The following is a 17,247-nucleotide window of genomic DNA, read 5'->3' as shown; positions in this document are numbered from 1 at the left end:
TTCACATATATTCTGAATCAGGATGATTTTAGGGGGGTCAAAATTCAGATCTGTGTCATCTGAGGTCACCGGTAGTGTTCGCCTTAGTGGCTAGGGCAATGTCAGCTACCCCTGCAGCCCAATTTTTGGTATGGAGACTCACATGACCTCCAGTTCGGACATAGGCTATGTCAGGTTGACTTTCGAGGTCATTTGAGATCACCAGTCGGAGGTCATTTGAGGTCACTGGTAATAGTAAACCAGTGTCCACAAATACAGTTCGTTAGTCTATGAAAGCTGGAATAGAAAGTTCCTGGACCTCTTATAATCCCTCTTCAAAAGCATGAGAGGTATAGTCACAGAAACAATTATCTTCGCTGTTCCATCTGAAGCAAATTTACAACTGGCAAAGTACAGTGACAATCCTATGCCTACCTGTGCGTGTTTCGATGCTTCTATTTTCCCACTGTGTATTCATCAAACTTTGGGAAGATATTTGTGTGTGTGCCTGTACAAGATCTTTCTGGAGTAGAAAGAAAGATTGAACTATAACAAATAGGATTAGGGTGATTGCCTTTTTGGTCGGGCAACGCCAGGTATCCTTGCTATAGTGTGTGTGTGTGTGTATGTGTGTGTGTGTGTGTGTGTGTGTGTGTGTGTGTGTGTGTGTGTGTGTGTGTGTGTGTGTGTGTGTGTGTGTGTGTGTGTGTGTGTGTGTGTGTGTGTGTGTGTGTGTGTGTGTGTGTGTGTATGTGCTGTCCAAACTCCCTTTGATCTCTTCATATCTTAGTTACAGGAAAATAAGAGTAAAGGTAGATGATGTATATTCCAATTTCCACTCAATTAACGCCGGCGTTCCGCAGGGGTCAGTTCTGGCGCCAACCCTATTCCTGGTTCATATTAATGATCTCTTATCTGTCACCCACAGTCCCATCCATTCATACACAGATGACTCAACACTACATAGTTCATTCACACTCAGACACCCATTTACAAAGTCTAATATCTCTACCTCTCAACTCAGTACAGCCATCTCCATAAATCAAGACCTGTCTATGATCAATGAATGAGGACAGAACAACCTTGTCTCTTTTAATGCTAGTAAAACTAAATATATACAATTTACTAACAGACAGATAATAAAAGATTCGTACATTACCTTCGGTGCCACTAATATTCCCATCTCCAAAAGTATTGAAATTCTTGGCATCTCACTTAACAATGCCCTCAGCTGAGCTGTGATTTTGCGAGAGTTAAAAGTCAACCGAACTTGACTTCTGTTGACTTTTTACGTCATAATGTTGACTTGGGCGCCATTTTCTTGTCCAGGCAAGGACAAAATCCAACACTGTGACGTCATCAAATTCCAACCGGGACCCTTCATGTTGACTTTGCCTCAACAATGGTTGGGAGCAGTGTTGCCCCTTTCCAACCTGCTGCTGCTGGATCGCAAACGTAAACACAGCTCAGCTGATTCTCAGTACTTCTCCACATTCTTCCCACTTTTCCTCATATTTAACCTTGGCTAAGTAAATAATAATTATATGGTGGTTATTATTTAGTTAAACGTGCAAATATCTTCACAAAATTACCCAAAATAAATGTGTTGAAGGAGGACTAGTTCGAAGAATTACAGGCTAAACATTTCGATGATAGTGTCAGCTTGTTAATGTAGTGTGGCTGGTGTTACGATGACAAAAACGTTTGTAATGTCATTACATGTAATGAGTAGTAAACACTGAGTCATGCAGTTGCTTATATGCTTTCCATATACAGGCAGATGTTCTTTATTAATTATTTATGTTGCCATATTAGTTGCTGTTGGTGAGCGAGCAGGAGGAGGGAGCATGATCAGCTGATAGTTTGTCGTACAGGCTATCACTCGCCGAAGATCAACCCAGCCGAGTTGGTCAGTCAACCAGAATATTTGATTTATTTCTCGCGAAATCACGGCTCTGGACCTCTCATGTTGGATCACTTGCTAAGGTCGCCTCAAAGAAACTTGGATTATTGTACAGAGTCCGTAACTTCTTCGCTGATGAGCAGTTGGCTATAATTTATAAGAGTCATGTGCGCTCTCAGCTTGAATACTGCTCACCCTTGTGGAATGGATGTGGAGAGGTTGCATTAAAACAACTAAATAAAATTTAGAACAAAGATGTTACAATTATTAACAACCCTGCCATTACAAATAAACTACCTCCCCTGCAAGTAAGAAGGAATGTTGCCTCCCTTGCAGTATTTCACAGATATTTTTTTGACAAATGCTCAGACGAAGTTGCGTCCATGGTGCCACCTCTTCATGCCTTCCCTCATGCTACTCGGGCATCTGGTAGTGCTCATGACTGAAATGTCACTCAGCCATATTGCAGAACTTCTGCCTATCTGAATTCTTTCATTCCCTGAACTGCATCTCTCTGGAACTCTCTTCCCCAGAGTTGTTTCCCTCCAAATTTCAACACAGCTATTCAAGTCTAACTGTTACAGATATTTTATGAACAGCCAAAAGTGGCTGTTGTGTATATATATGCAACAACTTATCTTCCTCTCGTGTTCCTGAACTCGATTCTTCTGAATTCTCTACACTCTGGCTTCGGCTTTCCTGTCATTCTCTGACTAAATATATCTGTGCTGTTTACTTGTCTCCTAATTCTGATGACTATCAAAAATTCTTTGACTATCTTACTTCTACGATGGAACACATTCTATCCATTTCTCCTTTCTCTGAAATCTCCATTCTAGGAGATTTCAATGTTCACCACCACCTTTGGCTCTCCTCTCCTTTCACTGATCCACCTGGTGAACAAGCCTACACCTTTTCTATCCTCAATGACCTAGAGCAGCTTGTACAGCACCCTACCCGTATCCCTGACCGCCTTGGAGAGAGTTCCAGCATACTTGACCTCTTTCTTACAACTAATCCTTCTCCTTACACAGTTAATCTTTTCTCTCTGTTGGGCTCCTCCGATCACAACCTTATCATCTTAACCTGTGCTATTGCTCCGGTACAGCCTGCGGACCCTCCAAAGAAACGTCGTCTGTGGCACTTTGGAGCTGTAGATTGGAAGGCCCTCAGGCAGTATATACTTCTTTGATTTTCCCTGGAATGATTATTGCTTCCATGGCTGGGAGCCATCTGGGTGTGCCTTGCGCATTACGGAGGTTATTCTCTTGGGCATGGAAGCATACATTCCTTTCTCATATCCTTTGACTAATGCACGAAAGCCTTGGTTTAATCATGCTTGTTCTAATGCTGTCCACAACAAGGAAAGGACCTATAAAAGGTACAGGAGCCAACCCACCCCTGAATCACATCTTTTATACGTTTCTGCCCAGAATTGTGCTAAGTCTGTTCTTCGCTCTGCTAAAAATAATTTCATCTGTACTAAATGCTCTCAACTCTCTAACTCGAATTCTTCCCACTCATTCTGACACCTTCCCAAAAACCTTTCTAACAACTTTACCTCATCATCCTTCCCTCCTCTTTTCTGCTCTGATGGCTCTGTAGCTATTTCTTCTACTGATAAAGCAGATCTCTTCACTCAGACTTTCTCCTCCAATTCCACCTTAGATGATTCCAGTGCTGTTCCTCCATCACTTCCCCTCTCTGACTTCCTCATGGCTGACATTAAAAATTTCTCCAGCTGATGTATTTTCTGCCATCACAGGCTTCAATACTAATAAGGCATATGGGCATGATGTAGTCCATCCTGTTGTGCTCAAGAACTGTGCTTCTGTGCTTACACCCTGCCTGGGTAAACTCTTTCGCCTTTGTCTATCAAATTGTACCATTCCTTCTTGCTGGGAGTTTACTCTCATTCAGCCAGTCCCAAAGAAGGGTGACCATTCCCGACCCTCTAACTATCGCCCAATTGCTTTAACATCCTGTATCTCAAAAGTTTTCGAGTCTATTCTTAATAGAAAAATTTTAAAGCATCTTTCCTATCACAACCTTCTTTCTGATCGTCAGTATGGGTTCCGTCAGGGATGCTCCACAGGCGATCTTCTCGGCTACCTTTCAGACTCCTGGTCATCCTCCTTTCGGGACTTTGGCGAAAGCTATGCCATTGCACTTGACATCTCAAAGGTTTTCGATCTAGTCTGGCATAAATCTTTAATTTCCAAACTGCTCTCTTACGGTTTCTATCCTTTTATCTGTGCCTTCATCTCTAGCTTCCTTTCTGGTCGTTCTATAGCCGCTGTTGTAGACGGCCATCGTTCTTCTCCTAGATCTATTAACAGTGGTGTTCCTCAGGGCTCTGTCCTATCACCAGCTCTCTTCCTTTTATTCATCAATGGCCTTCTAAGTTGTACATCTAACCCTATCCACTCATACGCTGATGACTCCACCCTTCACTTTTCCATTCGATTCCCGCAACGTCCATCTCAGCAGTTATTTCAACAAACAAGGGATGAGGCTATGGCATACTTAATGTCTGACTTGGCTCATATCTCTGACTGGGGTAAAAATAATCTGGTTGATTTTAATAAACCAAAGACAGTTTTTCCACCTATCAACCCGACAAAATCTTCCACAGGTATACCCACTAATGTTTAATAGTATTCAGCTTAATCCTCCATCATCCTTGAATATGTTTGGGGTTTCATTTACTCAGGACTTATCTTGGAAAGATCATATTACATCTCTTGTAAAATCTGCTTCCAAGAGATTGGGTGTGCTAAGCCGGCTCCATTCCTTCTTTACCCCTGCACAATTGTTGACTCTATACAGAGGTTTTATCCGCCCCTGCATGGAGTACAACTCTCATGTGTGGGGAGGCTCCCCATGTACAGCTCTTCTCAATACGGTGGAGTCAAAGGCTTTTCGTCTCATTAACTCTCCTTGTCATACTGACTCCCTTCAACCTCTGTCTCTTCGTCGCACTGTTGCATCTTTATCTCTTTTCTATCGCTACTTCAATGGTCACTGCTCCTCTGAACTGTCTTCATGCATTCCTCCACCTCTCTGACGGGTGCGTAGCGCTCATCTAGCAACAAACTCTCATCTTTTTTCCTGTCCAACTCTATAATGCAAGAGTTAACCGTTACTCCTAGTCCTTCATTTATGCAACAGGTCAACTCTGGAACAGTCTCCCTCTGTCTGTATTTCCTGCTTCAAACGCAGTGTGTCCAGACATCTCGAAATGATCGGATCTTGAATTTGGCTGTCTCTTGTATTTTGTTTTTCTCTTGGAAGGAACAGTTTTGCAGGCTCGTTGCCTTTTGTTCCTTCTTCTTCACATAACAAAAGAAAGTAATCTGGTGTATGGATTATTTTTTTTATTCATTTGTTTTTCCTTCCTCCTTTCTTTTCTTAAAAAAAAAAAAGATTATATATATATATATATATATATATATATATATATATATATATATATATATATATATATATATATATATATATATATATATATATATATATATGTATATGGTGAGGATATTATATGTTCGATTTGTTAAGGCTTATGAGCGTTTCTCTCATCACTGCAGTGTCAAAGTACACTGATAATTGAACTAATTTGAATTGGACGTAACTAAAAACGGGTAAGGATGGGCAATAGATTTCTTGGTGCTCATCTGTGTGGTATAGTCTTTTCTTTGAGTCTGTAACAGGTTAATCAAAGACTATTCTGGGGAAAAAAAAAAAAGCCACTGAACCATCCTGGTTTCCACATCTATCTCTCTGAGGTGTTATCCAATTACGTATTCTATCTACCAGCCGATTGGTGCTGGGTGGATACCTTAGTCAACTGATACCAGCTGCCTGCACCAGGTATCAAACTCTGGTGCTATCGGGTCGACAGATTCGTGGAGAGGAATGCTGACGGATGTGGCTTGATCTACAGTTCCCTGCATGGATCTGATGTTGCCTAAATCAGTTAGAAATTTCCTAAATGAACATGATTGCACATTACAGGAATTAAAAGAATATAACTAAGGCCTGAGCTGATTTGAATGGTCCTAAGCTTACCTGACTGGGCTCTAACAGACGTGGTGACCCTGAATGGACTTTACTGGACTAGACGTGATATATTTAGACCTATATGGCTCTCAACTGACCTGATTTGACTTGGCCCCTTATTGGACCTGAACAAACCCACACTAAAGAACATTGTGCAGATTCGACCAGAAGTCATAGATATGGCCGTGAATTATTGCCCTGCTGGAGTCTCAGTATGGCTGAAAATATCTAACAGACTGATGCAGCAGTACCAGAAGGAACATGAATGGATCTGCATTTTTCTGACTGGGCCAGACATAAAATGAAGACCTGGAAAGAATATATAATGACTTGAAATGATCACTAGACACGTTTGGGCGGTGTGAAAAAACTAAAGGAAACTGTTTATAACATATTGCTCACAACGATATTCTCTAAGCTAAACAAAATTCTCTGCTGGTAGCGAGGATGAATGAAACAAACGAAAAAAAGACGTTTCATACTGAAATTGTTAAAAAGAGTCAATAGTTTCCAGTAAATTATAAAATACCAAAGCAATTGCCGATGTACAATTTACCAGCCAGCACATGAGAGTGGGGGGTTGATGCAGCTTTCGTGTTCAGCTTTCTAGCGTCCCCTGGTGGAACGAAAACAACAAAGTAATTTAAACAATTAAGTCAAAACTAGCTTTCGAGGGAATTCACAAGCTACTTGCTTGACAATCATACATAATTAGATAAATGAATAGACAGCCACACAGATAGAAGCAGATACACAGTGTTACATAGCCTATGATTTCATCATCCTTTGTGTAATTTTAACGCACAGTATGCTGCATGTTTGATCACGAGCGTGTTCTGCCTCAGTCCCCCCCTTCTACCGTTATAGTAGAGTAAGTCGTTCTCTCTGTTGTCCAGAGCGGGATTGTGAACTCTATGTCCCCATGGCTTTCATTTGCGCGTCCTCTTACAAGTTGTATCAGGCTCTGCCGGCCCCTATATAATGAGCTCAGTCTCTGCATCATTGCCACTTAGATCTGCTCCTCATTTTGTTCACATCTCTGTCCTCCCCTGTACAGATATTATTATTGTGAGTGCTCAAGAAATCTCCAACCATCTAGCAGCTGTGTGTAATTTGATTATAACTGTTGTTGCATTTTTTCTTGTACTGTATAGCATAAGTTTAATTTGTAGGCCTAGTGAAGTTTTTGTAATTCGTGTGGGGGTTTTTATGTCAGTCATTTTTGATAATAGTTTGTATCTGTAATTATTTATCTGGCATTCACTGAGTATTATCTGGTATCTCATTTTATCAGGGCTGACTTAGATAAATTTACTCTTGCTAATTTCGTGTTAATAGAGGCTATTGCAGTTAACCATATATTTAACCTGTTTTTGCCATTACATTATCCTTATGAGTCCTGAATGTTTTGTTGTTAATTTAAGCATTAAACTTTAACTTGTAATTTTACCTAACTCTTTTGTTTTGAACCTGGAACTTTACGGGACAGTAGTGATTTTTAGCATTCTCACTGAAAGTGTACGTTATCTTTCTCTGTTCCGTAAACATAAATTTGGCGACCTCATATCAGGATATTCAGGATATTATCATAAGGATATTGTTTGATATTTTGTGACTGTGATATATTCATGATGGCTACTATTTCTACACTTGATGAAGCCAAAGATTTTTTGTCAAATGTGCAAACAGTGTGTGATATAGAAAACAGAACAAAGAATGAACTTAAGCTCGTTGCTCAACAATTGGGAATTGCAGTTCACTCTCATCATTCTAAAGATCAAATTGTTGGCATGATTAACAAAAGCTTGTTTAATGTAACTCCTCCAAATGAGCAAACGCAGATTGAATTAGCTAAGTTACAGCTAGCCCTGCAGGAGGCTAAGGCTAAGGAGGCTGAATTTCAGGCAAAAGCTAAGGAGGCTGAGGCACAAGTTGAAATTGCTAGGATTCAGGCAGACCATGAGTATCGCATGAAACAAGGTGGAACTGGATCATCTTGCTCTGATGATTTTGATGTGGCTAAAAATGTTAAACTTGTCCCTCCTTTTAATGAATCTGATTTAACAAAGAAGTATTTTCAGTTGTTTGAGAGGGTAGCTACAGGTTTTAATTGGCCTAAGGAGTATTGGCCAGTGCTCCTTCAAACTGTTCTCACCGGTAAAGCTCAAGTAACTTATGCATCTTTGCCTCAGGATCAGTCTGATAATTATGATGTAGTTAAGAGCTTGATTCTTAAGGCCTATGAGCTTGTTCCTGAAGCCTATAGAGTAAAATTTAGGACAACTTACAAGCAAGATAAGCAATCCCATCATTGAGTATGCAAAAATCAAAGAAGATTTGTTAGAGCAGTGGTTAAATTCTAAGAATGTGGATTCTGATTTTGACAAATTTAAGCAGATGATTTTGCTGGAGGACTTCAAAAGGTGTATTTATAAAGATGTAAGCCTATATCTTGATGAGAAAAGAATAGATAATTTGTCTGATGCTGCAGTTTTAGCTGATGAGTATGTTCTCACTCACAAGAGATATTCTAGAGAAAAAGGGAAAGCTGAGAGTAAGTACGTTGCCTCTACTCAGAGTACAGGTAACAGGAAAGAGAATAAGGATGATGTTTCTCAGGAAGTAAATACCAGCTTCACCTCTAGATTTCAGAAAAGTAAATGTACTTATTGTAGTAAGCTTGGTCATACTACGGAGAGATGTTTCAGGAGACAGCGTGATGTGAACAAAAAGGAGTCTTTAAATATTCAGTCAATTGGTCTAGTGTCCACTCTTGAGAGTTCCCAGAATTCTTTAACTGAGTTAACTGAACCTGCTTTGAGGGGTAACTTAAATTCTCATGATGGAGCTCCTCTTTTGAGCAGTAACGTGGGTGACACTCTCAAGAGTTCATGTGCTAATTTCCTGTCTGATGGTTTTGTCAGTCCTCTGGACAGTAATGACAGGAAATCAGTTCAAATATATCGTGATACAGGTGCTTGCCAATCCCTTATGCTGACCAGTGTTCTAGGCTCTAATGTTAATTCCTCTGATGAAACTGTAATCTTACAAGGTGTAGGGAATAATTACTTCTCTGTCCCTCTGTGCAGAGTGAATTTAGAGTCTGGTTTTGTTAATGGTTCTGTTATGGTTGGGTTGGTTGAGACACTCCCAATGTCAGGTGTAACTTTCTTACTTGGAAATGATATTGGTGGAAGTCAAGTGTGTCCAGCTCCTCAGTTGTCTAGTGAGCCAGTGGCTGCATCCCAGGATTGTGATGTCCCTGATGTGTTCCCTGCATGTGCTGTCACTAGGGCTAAGTCTAAAGTTACTGGTGATTTAGAGGATAATGATGATGATGATGTTATCCTAGCTGACACTTTTCTTGCTAATTTGGACCACTCACCAGATGAGGCAGTACCCCGTAGTGTTGATAATTTGTCTCGTCAAGAGTTGGTTGAGTTGCAGGTTGCTGACCCTAAGTTGAAAGGTCTAGCTAACTCTGCTTGCAGTGAGGAAGAGTCAGCTGGTGCTTCTACTTGTTATTATGTAAAGTCAGGAGTACTTATGAGGAAGTGGAGACCCCCAACAGCATCAGCCGACTGTGAATGGGAGGTTGTACATCAAGTTGTCATCCCTCGTGTTTGTAGGCAGGATATCATTAGAGTGGCTCATTATTCCAGTTTGGCAGGACACCTTGGAGGGGAGGAAGACTGTGGCACGCATTTTGAAACACTTCTACTGGCCAGGTATCTTCAGGGATGTTTCCTGGTATTGTAAGTCTTGTCACACCTGTCAAGTTGTGGGGAAGTGTAATCAGACCGAAAAGGTTGCACCTCTAGTTCCCATTCCTCCTTTTGAGGCGCCTTTCACCCGTGTGTTGGTGGATATTGTGGGCCCTCTTCCTAAGACTTCTTCAGGATTTTCTTATGTGTTGACCATGATTGATATGGCTACTCGTTATCCTGAAGCCATTCCACTTAGAAATATCTCAGCAAAGAACGTGGTTAAGGAAATGCTGGGGTTCTTCACAAAGTTTGGTCTGCCTAAGGAGGTACAGTCAGACCGGGGAATTTCATGTCAAACGTTTTCAAACAGTCTCTGAAAGAGTTGGGCATCACCCAGATCACGTCTTCAGCTTACCATCCCCAGACCCAAGGAGCGTTGGAGAGATATCATCAAACACTCAAATCGATGCTCGAGAAATACTGTTTGGAACATCAGAAAGACTGGGATAAAGGTCTTCCATTCGTTGTGTTTGCTGCAAGAGAATCTCCAAATGAATCACTGGGTTTCTCACCTTTTGAACTACTGTTTGGCCATGAAGTAAGAGGACCCTTAAGCTACTCAAGGAATGCTGGCTGTCGGAGGAAGATGACGTCAACCTGCTGGAGTATGTGATGAATTTCAAAGAACGGCTGTCCACTGCTTTACAGCTGGCGAGAGAGAATTTAGGAGCTGCTCAGGAGAAGATGAAGACTTGGTATGATAAGAAGTCCAGGTTACGCCACTTTCAGCCAGGAGATCAGGTTTTGATTCTGCTACCAGTTCATGGGCAACCTCTTCAAGCCAAGTTTAGTGGCCCTTATTTCGTGGAGAAGAAACTCAGTGATGTCAACTATGTCATCGCCACACCAGATCGTAGAAAGAGCAAGCAACTATGTCACATCAACATGCTAAAGTTATATCACAGGCGGGACGAAAATAATCCAGTCTGCACTGTAGCTGTTCCACCCGAGTCTGCAAGTGAAGCTCTCCCATGCAGTATGAGCCTGAGTGATAGTTTGGGGAAGAATCCTGATATCATGAATGATCTCCAGACTAAGCTTTCTCATCTACCACCCAAGGAAAGGCAGGAGTTTTCGGCATTACTGCAGGAGTACCCGCAAGTGTTCCGTGCCACTCCAGGAAGAACCACTGTGTTGATGCATGATGTCGATGTTGGAGACGCAAAGCCAATTAAATTGCCTCCTTACCGTGTGAACCCATTGAAAGTTTCTCTCATCCAGAAGGAGCTTGGCTACCTGTTGGACCACAAGATGATTGAGCCCTGTCAGAGTGAGTGGAGTTCTCCTGTCAATCTAGTCCCTAAGCCAGGTGGGTCACAGAGGCTTTGCATCGACTACAGACGTGTTAATCAGATAACCAAAACAGACACTTACCCTCTCCCTCGTGTGGAAGATTGCATAGACAAGATCGGAAAGGCTAGGTACATAAGTAAGTTTGATTTGTTAAAGGGATACTGGCAAGTACCTATGACTGAGCGTGCTAGGGAGATCTCATGTTTTGTACTATTAGGAAAGACTTTTGCATGGTCTGTAGTGCCATATACAGATTGTTTTAGAGTAATAAGAAATTTCCTTTGTAAATTTCTTTTTTCTTTGTGGGGAGGTGTTACATAGCCTATGATTTCATCATCCTTTGTGTAATTTTAACGCACAGTTACTGCATGTTTGATCACGAGCGTGTTCTGCCTCAGTCCCCCCTTCTACCGTTATAGTAGAGTAAGTCGTTCTCTCTGTTGTCCAGAGCGGGATTGTGAACTCTATGTCCCCATGGCTTTCATTTGCGCGTCCTCTTACAAGTTGTATCAGGCTCTGCCGGCCCCTATATAATGAGCTCAGTCTCTGCATCATTGCCACTTAGATCTGCTCCTCATTTTGTTCACATCTCTGTCCTCCCCTGTACAGATATTATTATTGTGAGTGCTCAAGAAATCTCCAACCATCTAGCAGCTGTGTGTAATTTGAGTATAACTGTTGTTGCATTTTTTCTTGTACTGTATAGCATAAGTTTAATTTGTAGACCTAGTGAAGTTTTTGTAATTCGTGTGGGGGTTTTTATGTCAGTCATTTTTTATAATAGTTTGTATCTGTAATTATTTATCTGGCATTCACTGAGTATTATCTGGTATCTCATTTTATCAGGGCTGACTTAGATAAATTTACTCTTGCTAATTTCGTGTTAATAGAGGCTATTGCAGTTAACCATATATTTAACCTGTTTTTGCCATTACATTATCCTTATGAGTCCTGAATGTTTTGTTGTTAATTTAAGCATTAAACTTTAACTTGTAATTTTACCTAACTCTTTTGTTTTGAACCTGGAACTTTACGGGACAGTAGTGATTTTTAGCATTCTCACTGAAAGTGTACGTTATCTTTCTCTGTTCCGTAACAACAGACAGACAGACAGACAGACAGATAGATAGATAAATAGATAGATTAAGAGATATATAGAAACAAGAAAAAATTGTCAGGTCGAGTTTGTTGATCTGCTACAGGTCCCATGTAACACAATACATCCTGTCATGATCGAACTGTCGGTGATTAAACCGGCAACACCACGGATTTTGCTCAGTGTGAAAGGTGGCTAGACACCGAGCAGGGCTAGAACAAGACCTGCCAAAGAGCGGATTAGCTTCTGCGTCATCAGCCATCTAGCAGGGTAGGTGGAGCTCATTAGCTTTGGTTGGCAGCCAACTCAGAAGGAAAACTCTGAATGCAAACTTGAGGTTGTCTGGTAGTGGTAGTGTCCTCCAACTTCCTTAATTTTTTGACATCCCTTTCAACATGGAAGAAAATTTGGAGAGCCTCGAAGAGTCCAGTATAGGCCTTGGGCCCCAACCAGGTAGACAAGTTTATATGTACGTGTGGAATGTGAAAGCCGTGAATGAGGAGACCAAGAAGGTGAAAGTGTTTAAGAGTGCTAGGTATGCCATGATGGCACTGTGTAAAGTGAAGATGAAAGGATATGAAATGAAGGAGTAGGAAGGTGTGAAACGTGCATGATCAGGTGAGAATGCATGTGGAGATACAAAGATGGAATTGTGTCGCTGATGACTGATAAGTGGCAAAGTGAAATGAAATTGTATATGTGTCACCTTGAAATGTATGTAAAGTTCCAGTTCTGAAGGGTGAAAGTGGCATTGACTGTAGCATGTGCTCTTGTAGTGATGGAGGTGAATCAGAGAAAGATAAGTTCTGGGATCAGCTAAATGTATTGATAGTTAGAATGCCTAGGGGTTATAGAAAGTTTACGATGGGTGATCCAAGTGGGGGAGTTGACACTGAGTAAGCGTACTAGCAATCTGTAGAGGTAGTTTGTAAGTTCCGAGTATGTCTTTTCCCTTCACTCACTTGTAACCAAAGATGGGCACAATAATAATTGTACTAACTTTAACATTAAGGCTCAATGAATGTAATGGGCGTGAGACTGGATTCGAACTGCTCACCATCCTTAACTCAAATATGCTCAGACCTGACATCACTATTCTTCCGCTATGACATCACCTTCCGCTTTCGCTTCTATTCTTTAAAATCCTAGTAAAACTGAATTATTAAAAAACTGACGAGTGCACGATGACAATCGTGTTCGATAACACTTCCATGCTACCAGATTAGGTAAGGGAAAAGTTGATAAATGAAATTTTCCCTCGTCTCATCCCTGTAGCGGGCTCCCCTCGCCTTTCTTCATACCACAACGCTGAGTTGGACAGTCTCCCTCCCACACTCATACTTCCCATGGATCTGTATGTTATTTTACCCTCCTAAAGAGGTTAGTACTTACACGCGTATTCCTCACTGACACATTAAATGCAGTCTCAAGTAGCCATAGCATAAACAGACAAGTGATTAACAAGAGAAATAAAGTGAATGGTATGCTGGAAAAAGCCTTTGTTCACTGTGGCAGTGTTACAGTACAGAATCATTACTGTATGCTAATTTATAACCAGTGCTTACATTCGAAGTGGTGAATGAATAGAAGTTAGAATCTTTACATTTTCAAAGTCAAGTGGGAAGAACCTAGAAGTATAAGGGTAAACTTACCAATTCTAAGTATAACTCTAGCTCATAAAAATTCCATTTCCTTCTGCTCGTCTTCAAACAATCATCGTGACATGTACTCTTTACTAATTTTGTAATTTGTACTTACTCATTACTGTAAACTTAGGATCACATATAATATTATTTTTCCAGTGTGAATCAATTAAATTCCAGGGCACAGGTGCTGGGGGAAGAAATACCTGGGAAAGGGGCTGCCATGACTTCAGTACAGAGACCCTAGGATATGTTACAGTGGAGACACATTGCCTTATAGTTACCCCGACACACCCACCTCTGAGCCCTACCTCATGCACCCCACTCACCCGTGTCATGAGTATTCTTAGTACTTTTCAGTTGTGGTGGTCCAAAGTAGGCAGGAGAATGTGTGTACTTTTTATAAGATTAAACCTTAGACTTTAATAAGATATACTTTAAGGTAATTAGCGGTTATATCACACTTATTCTCTTACCCATGCAATAACGGGAGTTAAGGGTACGGGTTGTGCTTTTACTTGGTATACTGGTGGCAGTCGGTATGAAGGGAAAACGACACTCATACATACAGCACCCATTTTCTCTCACATCCGTCCCCCCCCCCCTCGTTATAACTCCCATTATTGCATGCATAAGAAAAAAGGATAGTATTACAGCTAATTACGATAAATTATATCATATTAAAGTCTAGGTTATAATCTTTTAAAAAGTACACACATTCTCCTGCGTACTTTGGACCACCACAAGTGAAAAATACTAAGAATACTCATGACACGGGTGAGTGGGGTGCATGAGGTAGGGCTCAGAGGTGGGTGTGGCGGGGTAACTATAAGGCAATGTGTCTCCACCGTAACATGTCCTAGGGTCTCTCTGCTGAAGTCATGGCAGCCCCTTTCCCAGGTATTTCTTCCCCCAGCACCTGTGCCCTGGAATTTGTTTGATTCACACTGGAAAAATAATAATATATGTCATCCTAAGTTCACAGTAATGAGACACTTGCATGAAGGAGTTTTAGTGCCGATTCTAACATACTGTACGTTTGAGATTATGACGTGACATGGAAATGAAAAGTACACTGGAACTGGGTCTGTTAAAGAATGTGCGTGGAGTACGGAGAGTGGATGGGAATAAGAATAATATGATTCGTGAAAGATGCGGAATAAGGACGACTGTGGATACCAGAGCAGAAGAGACAGTGCGCAAATGGTATGGGTATGTAGAAAGAAACGATGGGAGTGGGAACAGTGTGGTGGAAGGGGTACATCTGAGAGAACTGGAAGGCATGAGGTGACATGGAAGGCCTGGAAGAAGGTGGATGGATGTAGTAAATGAGTTTGTGAGATATAAAAGCTAATGAGGCTGGAGAACTGACATGTGATCGAGCTGTCTGGGTGAATATTGTGCAGAGGAGTTTCATGATCGACAGTCGTCGGAGACTGCCAGATAGTTGAGTGTGAAGCGATGTGTTTTTCTTTGTTTTTTGTTTTTTTTTCTTTCACAGACTCCTGGGGCTTGAATGGCGAGTCAATGGAAATGTGGCTCACTCAATTTATGACGCTTTGGTTACTATCTTATTCTACCATTTTTTCTTGCTCCCCCGGAGCCTACATCGCCCCACCATAGAGTGAGAAAGGATGTCTGGATGATGATGATAGATTTATACCTTTCTTGTACAATATACCCTCACGTGCTGCAAGGCTCTCCATTACTTTAATTCGCAAACAGTTGTCTGGGAAATTCCAGAAAGTGTTGATAAAAATGTCTGCTGCATGAGAGAGAGAGAGAGAGAGAGAGAGAGAGAGAGAGACTAGTAAGGCAATGATAAGCGAAAAGGAGAATACAAGTATGAAGGTAGTCAAGGATAGGTGGTAGGAACAGACAGGTGTCTTGTTTGTTACAGTCATGTTTTAATCCCCTCGTGTGTGTGGGGGAGGGGGGTTTGACTGTAAGAGTGCACTGCTGTGTGTGTGTGTGTGTGTGTGTGTGCGTGTGTGTGTGTGTGTGTGTGTGTGTGTGTGTGTGTGTAATTCACCGGGTCGGTCAGGATCACTTGATGGTCGTGATCGTCAGCTTTTACCCTCCCGGAAGGGAGCTGAAAGTTCATATAGTCCGATCTAAGGGCAAGGCTGTGACCTTCACACACGCACACACCCGTCCCCTTGCTCAAGGGGGACAGTAACCACCCACTTCGTCAGTGAAACTTTTCGCAACCTGAGCGAGGCGCGAACTCCCGTTCACCAGTTGGCAAGCGAGAACGTTACCACTGCACCAGCGAGCGGTGTGTGTGTGTGTGTGTGTGTGTGTGTGTGTGTGTGTGTGTGTGTGTGTGTGTGTGTGTGTGTGTGTGTGTGTGTGTGTGTGTGTGTGTGTGTGTGTGTGTGTAGGTTTTTGACCGTGTGTAAGATTGCAGTGTTCTGTGCGTGCTTGTGCGTATATGTCTCCGAAATAACTAAAAATGATCACCTCAGTTAATATTCTTGGCACCTCCAGTTTAAAAACAACTCACACCAAGGTCCCAGTACCTCCAACCCTCCCGTGCCCTCTCACCCCAGCCCCATCCCGCGTTCCATTTACCCCCTTCATCATCCTAGCCCCTCCAATAACCCATTTACTCCAGCCAGCTCCCCATTCCCCTTCATTTCCCCTCGGGCCATAAGGGCCAGGTTGGTGTGTGCGGTGCTGGCCAACTCACCCTTATAGCCTCAGCTAACTTTCCGTCCAATTGTCTTTTATTGTCATGTGTTCGTTATATGCCAAAATTCTCACGGCTGGGTGACACAGAGATGGTGGGAGGGGGAGAGGGAAGTGGGAGAGAAGTGGGAGATAAAGAGAGAAGAGACATGGTGGGGAGAAGAGAGAGGAAGGGGAAGGAGAGGGACGGGACGAGATTAGGGATGGAGATGGGGATGAACTGGGTAGAAGAGATGGAGGGTAAGAAGGAGAGGAATTACGAATAAGAGCAGGTAAGGTAAGGGAGATGAGGGGGAAAAGACAAAAGACAGTGTGGAAGGAGAAAAGTGAAAAGGAATGAGGGAGAGGAAAAGAGGTGTAGATTGTGAGATTGGACGGAAATAAGAAAGAGATCGGGAGGGAGGGAGGGAGGAAGGATGGTAGATAGAAAAAGGAGTGTAGGCAGTGAGAGTCTGGCGGAGAGAGAGAGAGGGGCAGAAACGGGTACTGAAGAGGATGGAAGAAATGCGGAAGGCTGGGAAGTATAATGGAGAAAGGAGGAAAACGAGAACAGGATGAAAATGGGAAATATGAGTAGTTGGTAAGAAAGATATTTAACGAGAAAGACATGGTAGAAAATGTATAGGCGAAAAAACGAGTTGAGAGAATACGAGACACAGTGAAGAGAGAAAAAGAGAAAGTGGAAGGCAGGTCAGTTGAGAGAGAGAGAGAGAGAGAGAGAGAACCACCTGTGAGAAAATTGTCCCACACACGTGGTTCTCTCGCTCTCTCTCACTCACTCACTCTCTCTCTCTCTCTCTCTCTCTCTCTCTCTCA

Source organism: Coenobita brevimanus, chromosome 4, assembly GCF_032717465.1.
Source record: "Coenobita brevimanus isolate Jiangsu-jjx chromosome 4, ASM3271746v2, whole genome shotgun sequence".
In the NCBI taxonomy this organism is placed as follows: Eukaryota; Metazoa; Arthropoda; class Malacostraca; order Decapoda; family Coenobitidae; genus Coenobita; species Coenobita brevimanus.
The sequence above is the reverse complement of the archived record's forward strand: the minus strand, read 5'-3'. Positions refer to the sequence as shown.